Source organism: Pongo abelii, chromosome 5 (assembly GCF_028885655.2).
Source record: "Pongo abelii isolate AG06213 chromosome 5, NHGRI_mPonAbe1-v2.0_pri, whole genome shotgun sequence".
Lineage (NCBI taxonomy): Eukaryota > Metazoa > Chordata > Mammalia > Primates > Hominidae > Pongo > Pongo abelii.
In genome coordinates, this window is record NC_071990.2 from 67,197,276 (window position 1) to 67,206,324 (window position 9,049).

At 35.2% G+C, this 9,049-nt stretch overlaps 1 non-coding gene across 1 annotated transcript; it reads right to left on the minus strand.

Annotated features, from left to right (window-relative positions):
* Nucleotides 1-4,157: 4,157 nt before the first annotated feature.
* LOC112134029 (U7 small nuclear RNA) lies at nucleotides 4,158-4,219 on the minus strand. The gene has a single exon (XR_002915614.1). It is a non-coding gene; the product is annotated as a U7 small nuclear RNA (small nuclear RNA).
* Between the last annotated feature and the right edge of the window lie 4,830 nt (nucleotides 4,220-9,049).

The following is a 9,049-nucleotide window of genomic DNA, read 5'->3' on the forward strand; positions in this document are numbered from 1 at the left end:
ATAAACAAATCTGGATAAGTTCACCTGAGATATATGTCAAATATCTCCAGAGTAACATTAAATGCTTAACTTATGCAACACACATCATTGTCACCTAAATATTAAAATCATTTATTTTCTCTTTTTTCCATTCTACTTAGTGGAAAGTGGCTAGCAATATAACAAACGTCTCAAACTTAGAGCTCTACTTGGATTGTTCTAAATCATTTTATAAATTCTGTTTTAAATACACTGAGGCCAAAAAAGAGCAATAAATATGCTTGTGTTTTTGAAATAAAAAATATAAAGTTTTTTTTTTCTGAGTTACTGCCATGTTGCATACCATAACAATGTATTGGTAATTAATTCAATTTATATGACATGTTTTTCTAATGATCTTTCTTACATATTATTAAATTTTTATTTTATATTTAAATAATAATATAATTTCAAGGTGATGAAAACTAAACAGGAATTAAATGACTGCTCACTCAATCTCAAGAGCAAATTGACAGTATATTATTAGTTTGCTTTTTGGAATAAATAGCAGATTTGAAAATTGTAAGTTTTCTTATGTTCTCTGACACTATCTTTTGCTCTTTCTTTTAGTCTCCTTGCACACACACACACCACACACACATTACACATGCACACACTACATACACATACAATTTTGGTTACTAAGCCCAGAACAACTATGAATAGTTTGTGTTCTCTGTGGTAATCAATGGTCTCTGGTGATCTGAAAGTTGGGATACATGTATGAATAAGATACCAGGTGGCAAATACAACACTAAGTATACAGCATGTGCTTAGAGTGAAATTCACCATTTACAGTAATGGTGTCTGCCTTAAAAAGTATCATACAAAACATCAGGAAACATTATTTATTGCTCATTACTTTTTTCTGTAAAATGAATTATGATAAATTTTTTAAAAGTCTGTGGTATGTGTTATGTACTTTTGCATACTTTTGTACTTAGAACTGTATCTTTTCCAAAGTAGTAGCAAAAATACATATCAATTCCTAGGCGATGGCCAATGACCTAATCACTTAATCAGCGTTTGAAAAAAAATAGTCGAAAAGAGTGTAGATACAAAGGTCTGGGTAGAGGTATGTCAATGAACATATGGTAACGAGCATGCAGTGATAAGATTTTTATCACATAAATAGGAATCCACCATGAAAAAGTACTAAACAGCTGAATAGACTAAAAAACTTGGTCAGTTGATCATTCACCAAAGAACTGGTAAAAGGGACACAATAGCACAGAGTAGTCATGGTGATAGATGAAGGATATGGATGGGACCAACAGTGTAGTCTCACTTACCACAGCCAGCTTTGCTATTGCTATCCTTGAATGTCCAACCTGTAAGCAAAAATCTAATGCTGAACCTCCAGTATGGCATTATTCCTTGACAAGTTAAAAAGCCATTCGATTACAAATCAAGTACATTGGGACCCTTTCTTCTTTCAGAGTCCACAGTTTATTTTTTGTTTTGTTTTGTTTCTATTTTGTTTTTCTTTTCATTTTGCTTTGTTTTTTTGTACAGCAATAGATACCCATTATGCACATGGAGTTGCCTTCCCCATAGGTAGAGCCTCAGTCAAAAACTATCTGGAGGCTTGCAACATTGCTTACCAACAGACATAACCCCTCTTCCCCCAACAAACAACAAAAACAACAACAACAACAACAACAAAACTTCCAGTGATATAAAATTTCACAGCAAAGAAGGTGTAAAATTGGACCCAATACCAAAGAATTGTATCCACACATCCTAGAGCACTGAAACTGCCTCCTAGGCTCAGCTGAAACACAAGAATAGAGAAATACTCTTTAAAAATAAGGCATTATACATCAGATAGAGTATACTCATTAAAGCAATAACCTCTGTATGTTGTTGTGCCCCCAAAAGAGGAGTGAATGGGTCCAAAAACCAAGAGAGGTAACCTGAGAGGCAGAGGTTGTGGTGAGCCGAGATGGCACCACTGCGCTCCAGCCCAAGCGACAGAGTGAGACTCCAAGGGGGTGGAGGGGTAGGGGATAGGATTGACTTTATATACCATCTCACTCACTGGGATCTCTGTGGTTCCTGTCCATGAAAATCTGGTTCCTCAGGTTTAGAAGTCCTGGTCCCCAAAGTGAGAGCACTGGCCTGAGAACACAGCAAGTGTTCCATTATATTATGAAGTTATGATTGCCACCGTGACACTTTAACTTCTTCTGTTCAGGGAACAACAGGAGAAAGGAGGAGTCTCAGCCATGACAGATTTGTAATTCATATCAGAAGCTGGATATAGGGCTGCTTTTACACAAAGCAGATGGGATATTTACAGAACACAGTTGATCCACTTTGGTACCTCTTGGTACTCTCTTGCTTTGTTATAAATTTGCATGCCTGTGTGCAGCAACCCAAGCTGAAAAGAGTGCATTCTCAAGGGCTTATACCCTTCAGAAGTAAGGTTGAATCTAAAATGTGTCTCTTATTAATAGTATATAGTTAGATCATGATGGTTTGTGTGTGTGTGTGTGTGTGTGTTTCTTTAATCTCAGTTTGTTTTATTGGAATGACTAATCCATTTATAATTCATACACTTATTAATAATGTGGGATTCACATCTATCAAGTTCCTAACTGTTTCCTATATGTCTTAGGTCATTAAGTTTCTCTATTCCTGTCTTCTATTCAATAGATATTTTCTAATGTTCATTTTAATTCACCGGATGTTTCTTTTTACTATATCTTAGGTTATTTTCTTATTGGCTTTCTTGAGGATTATAATTAACATGTTAGCTATAATCATATAGTTCAGATTTATAGCAATTTATCTTACATACAATATAAAATATCAAGTTAGCTCAATTTCTTCTCTCCTTCTTTGTACTACTGATGGTACAATTTTGTAACTATTGCTGTACACAGGTCTATACATGCTTTAAACTATATTCTTTGTCATGTGTGCCCATGATATAGACTCAACTTATTTAGCTTATTGATCAGCTAATAATCGAACAGAGAATTCTACAAATACCTTGAACCAGTAAGACATATGAATTATAAAGGAGAAGAGTTACAAACCAAAACTACATTTATACTGTTTTTTAAATTATTATTTTTACCTATGTAGTTACCTTTTCCATATACTTTATCTTTGTTTCTTGGCATAGATTCAAGTCATTCAGCAGTGTTTCTTCATTTAGCCATATGATATTTCTGTACTATTTTTTACAGAGTAGGGCTACTAGCTATGAATTCTCTCAGGCTTTCTTTTTAATTAATTCAAGAATGTCTATATTTTTCCTTTATTTTAGAAGCATAGTTTTGCTGGCTAGATAATTATTGATTGACAGTCTTTTTTCCCCAACACTTTAATATGTCATTTCACCACTTTACGGCTCTAGTGCTTCTGATGATTAGTCAGCTGTTGAAACTTACTGAAGCTCCCTTTTGAGTCATTTTTCACTTGCCACTTTAAAAATTATCTGTTTTGTACTATGCTCACTCCTGGATATGGGTTAAATCACACCCCAAACCTCGGTATCACACAATATACTTTGGTAACAAACATGTGCGTGTAGCCCCTGAATCTAACATAAAAGTTGGAAAAAAATATCTTTTTGGCTTTCAACAGTTTGACTATGACGTTTCTAGATGTTTAGGTTTAAACTCTTTGAGTTATCTCCTTGGGAGTTTTTTGAGCCTTTTTACTGTATCCATTAATGTGTTGTTTTTTTTTTTTTGAAACAGTCTTGGAAAATGAAGATTAAGGCAAAGTTTAAACTTTCCAAAGTCACAGATATTATTCCTGCCACTTTTTGTCTCTCTCTTCTTCTGACACTCTCAATACATGTCAATAAGCATGATGATGCCCTGGAGGTTACTGGAACTCTGTTTATTGTTCTTTCTCTCTTTTTTTAAAGACTAAATAACCTCAATTGGTATATCTTTGAATTTTATGATTTGTTCTCTTGCCAGATGAAAATGTTGTACCTCTGTTTCATTTCAGTTATTATACTTTTCAAATTTAGCATTTACATATGGTTCTTTTTTAAAAATTATATTTCTTTATATTGTCATTGTAAACATCATTCTATATTTTCTTTTAATTCTTTGTGCATAATTTTCTTTAGTTCTTTGAACATATTTTAAGTCTTTTTTTTTTTTTGGTAGCAGGCAGTCTTTCTGGTAAAGACCAGAAAATCTACTAGACACATTCTAAAAGAGTTGGAAAACTGAAAAATATATTTTAATAGCTAATTTCAAAACTTTTGTCTAGTAAGTTCAACATCTGGGCTTCATCGTTGCAGTTTCTATTGACTATTTTGCTTGGCTTTTCTTCTGTGTATGGTTCATATTATTTTCTTGTTTCTTTTTGTACCTCATTTTTTAACAGTCACACATATTAAATAATAGAGCATGGAAATACAACCATGGAAATCAATTTTATCCCTTGTCTTCAGAGTTGTGTTATTCCTGCTATTATTATTGTTCTTTGTTCGTTTAATGACTTTCCTGAACTAATTCTTCAAAATATTGATATAGTTTGGATGTGCGTACTTGCCCAAATCACATATTGAAATGTAATCCCAGTGTTGGAGGTGGAGCCTGGTGGAGGGTGACTAAATCATGCAGGTGGAATTCCCATGAGTAGTGATATAATTTGCCTCTGTGTCCCTACCCAAATCTCATATTGTAGCTCCCATAGTTCCCACCACCATCCTCCAGACGCCAGAATGGTAGATCCACCAACAGCTTGAACCCTGTGCCTGGAAAAACCACCGACACTGAACACCAGCCAGTGAAGGCAGCCAGGAGGGAGGTTGCAACCTGCAGAGCCATAGGGGCAGAGCTGCCCAAGTTCAGGGTAACCCACCTCTTGCATCAGCATGACCTGGAAGTGAGACATGGAGTCAAAAGAGATCATTTTGGAGCTTTAAGATTTGACTGCGCTGCTGGATTTTGGACTTGTGTGGGGCCTGTAGCCTCTGTGTTTAGGCTAATTTAGGGCTGTATCTACTCAATGCTTGTACCCCCATTGCATCTAGAAAGTAACTAACTTGCTTTTGATTTTACAGGCTCATGGGTGAAAGGGACTTGCCTTGTTTAGGATAAGACTTTGGACTGTGGACTTTTGAGTTAATACCGAAATGAGTTAAGACTTTGAGGGACTGTTGGGAAGGCATGATTGATTTTGAAATGTGAAGACATGAGATTTGGGAGGGGCCATGGTCAGAATGATATGGTTTGGCTTTGTGTGTCCACTCAAATTACATGTTGCAGCTCTCATAATTCCCACGTGTTGTGGGAGGGACCTGGTGGGAGATAATTGAATCATGGGGCAGGTCTTTCCCATGCTGTTCTCCTGGTACTGAATAAGTCTCCGGAGATCTGATGTTTTAAAAACGAGACTTTGGGTCTGGTGTGGTGGCTCACACCTGTAATCCCAACACTTCGGGAGACTGAGGCTGGTGAATCACTTGAGGTCAGGAGTTTGAGACCAGCCTGCCAACATGGTGAAACCCCTCTCTACTAAAAATACAAAATTAGCCTGGTGCAGTGGCACATGCCTCTAATCCCAGGTACTCAGGAGGCTGAGACAGGAGAATCACTTGAACCTGGGGGGCAGAGTCTGCAGTGAGCCAAGGTCATGCTACTGAACTCCAGCCTGTGAGACAGCACGAGACTGTCTCAAGACAAAAAAACAAAAAGAAAAACAAAACAAACAAAAATGGGAGTTTGCCTGCACAAGCTCTGTATCTCTTTGCCTGCCACCATCCACTTAAGATGTGACTTGCTCTCCTTGCCTTCTGCCATGATTGTGATGCCTCCCCAGCCATGTGGAACTGTAAGTCCATTAAACCCTTTTTCCTGTATAAATTACCTAGTCTCGGGTATGTCTTCATCAGCAACATGAAAACAGACTAATACAAATGGTTTAGCACCACCTAACTTGGTACTGTTCCCATTATAGTGAGTGAGTTCTCATGAGATCTGGTTGTTTAAAAGTGTACAGCATCTCCCCCACTTGCTCTTTTGCTCCTGCTTCAGCCATGGTAAGTGACTGCTCCTGCTTTGCCTTCTGCCATGAGTAAAACTCCTTGAGGCCTCCTCAGAAGCAGATGCCGTCATGCTTTCTGTACAGCCTGCAGAAGTGTGAGACAATTAAACTTCTTTTCTTATAAATTACCCAGTCTAAGATATTTCTTTATAGAAATGCAAGAACAGCCTAATACTTGTATATATTCTTTGTCATATACAGCCGTGGTAGACTCAACTTATTTCGCTTATTGATCAGCTAATAATTGGACAGATATTTCATTAAATGCCTTGAATCAGTAAGTCTCCCCACCTTTGCTGAGGGGTTCTGGATGTGTGCTAAAGCATTCTTTCGATGTTCTGCAATTTTATAGCTCTGTCTTAACCTTTATTTCCTGCATGCAAAGATCCTTAAAAATCAATCGGACATAAGGAATTAGGCCTTTTCAACTCTCTTTTGGCTGTGCACACAGTTCTGTGTATATGTGTGGCATAATAGATAAATATGTTGGAGTTTTTAAAGCCCCCTGTGGACAACTTATTTTCCAGTTCTTTCTTTTCAGAGTTTTAGCTCTGCCTCTTGTTTTTTCCAACTGGTATTGCCACTTTAGGAAGATAAGACATTAAAAATCACTGATTATTTGCAAAACATCACCGAAAGAAACATATGAGTTCAGGTATTTTTTTTATGTAATTATTTATTTTTCTTTGGGTATATACCCAGTAGTAGGATTGCTGGATTGAATGGTAGTTCTATTTTTAGCTCTTTGAGTAATATCCATACTGTTTTGGTGGTTACACTAAAATCCCAGACTTTACACGATGCAATATAGCCAGGTGACAAAACTGTATTTGTACTCCTTAAATGTATAAAAATAAACAAAACAAAACCTGTATTGAGGATAGGTTAGTTCCCATCTACTGAGCTCTAAATCAGATAAAATAAAGACCATCCCTGAGAATAAGATTTTACTAGGAAACTAATTTAATTGCTAGGCAATACAGTGACAATACTCTGCAGCTAGGGGTGAGTTCCAATCTAATTCTGTTTTCTCCAATGGCTGTTAAGCTGCTCCTTTCAATTGTTGCCACTCTTGCATGACTACTGGTTTTTGAGGCTATCATGGGGCTGGAAACAGGATGTAGGAACAGGGCAAATTAAAACCCGACAAGCTTGCCATTCTCACTCAGATTCAGACATTTTTTCTTAAATAAATGCTCTCCTGGTTGTTGAAAGCCTTTTATTAATTTAGAGTCTTTACAAAGTTGATTTTGCCAATTTTTGCCATTGTCCTCACAACTTTTACAGAAGATAAGATTTTCAGAGGTTGGGTATTAATCATCCATTCTAGAAGTGGTTCACTCTGACTTTTTAGTATAAGACTAGTGCTACTTTATGAAAACATTAAACATGTAGAAATTAGTTGGTAACTTTTGTACTTTCACTTTATTGCAGAGTTGTTAAAAGGAAATCAGTACTACTACTTATTTAAAATTTTGAGGCCAGGCCGGCAGCTCACGTCTGTAATTCCTGCACTTTGGGAAGCCAAGGCAGATGGATCACGAGGTCAAGAGATCGAGACCATCCTGGCCAACATGGTGAAACCCTGTTTCTACTAAAAATACAAAAATTAGCTGGGCCTGGTGGTGCGCTCCTGTAGTCCCAGCTACTCGGGAGGCTGAGGCAGGAGAATTGCTTGAACACAGGAGGTGGAGGTTGCAGTGACCCAAGATAGCACCACTGCACTCAAGCCTGGTGACAGAGGGAGACTCTGTGTCAAAAATGAAAAAAAAAAAAAAAATAAATAAATAAATAATTTGAAAGATTTTTGTCAAATTATTCATGCAGATACTTATTGAGATGTAAATTTTAAAAATTAAGTCTCAATATCATGTTAATTGTTCTTGTAGATTTCTTTAGTATGTTCTTTTTTTAAATATTTGTAATATTGCATTTTCTCTAAAAACTGTCCCAAATTTTTCCAAATGTATTTGTAGTGAATTAAAATTTATTTTAATATTTTTCTCTAAAATTGCAGTTATTTTCATATTCATATTTCTAAATTTGTTTATACCCATATTATTATTATTGTTATTATTTTTGCTTCTGTCTCCCCTAAGGTTTTTTTGGTTGTTATTATTATTATAGTTTTAATCGAAGAAACAACTCTTTGTTTTATTGATTAATTTTTCTTCTCTTATTTCAGTTCATTTCTGTTTATGACTTTGTTTTTTTCCTTATATCTCTAATTTATTTTGTTATTTTCTTGAGATGAGTGCTTCAATATAATTTCTGTTGAATTATGGGGTGTGTGGGTTTAATTTGCATGCTATTGTTTCCTTTAATTTAATAAAACCTGCTTTACAACATAAATTTGTGTTTGCTCATTTATCTTATCTAATTTACTTTAAAATACAAGGGATTTTTTAGTTCTTTTATAAAATTGTTTTTTAAAATTTTTAAATCTCTATTTTTTCAAACTTTACTATACATTCTGCTTTTTTGTTTTCTAATAAATTCTATGCATTATATAAAGTACTATATTCACCAGTTCCAAGATGCATTTTTCCCTACATTTAGATATCTCCATAATAAAAATACATCTTACAACCATTTCGGTTAAACTGTAGTCAAAATTTGGTTATTACTGCCTTGTATAGTTGAACTTGGTCATGCTATACATATAGTCATTAGTTATAATAAGTTACTGGAATTTGTGTACTAGGCATGTTGAGTTTAACTCTAAATATGTCTCCGAAAAGATTACATTATAATTTACATTAAAATAAAACTAAGTTATTTTGTACACAAAATATTCCAGAAATAAAATAGGAATGAGTAAAATTTTGATATTAGTGAGGTCAATATCCATTATTGGAAGAATGAATGAATTTTATATTTACTATCAAAGCACAGGGGAAGGGTTTCATAGGACCTAAGAAAAGAAGATTCTCAAAAATGGAGAAAATTTTTTCCATTGTGTTGCTGAGGTTTATGCAAATAGATTGCCTATTATATGCAACAAATT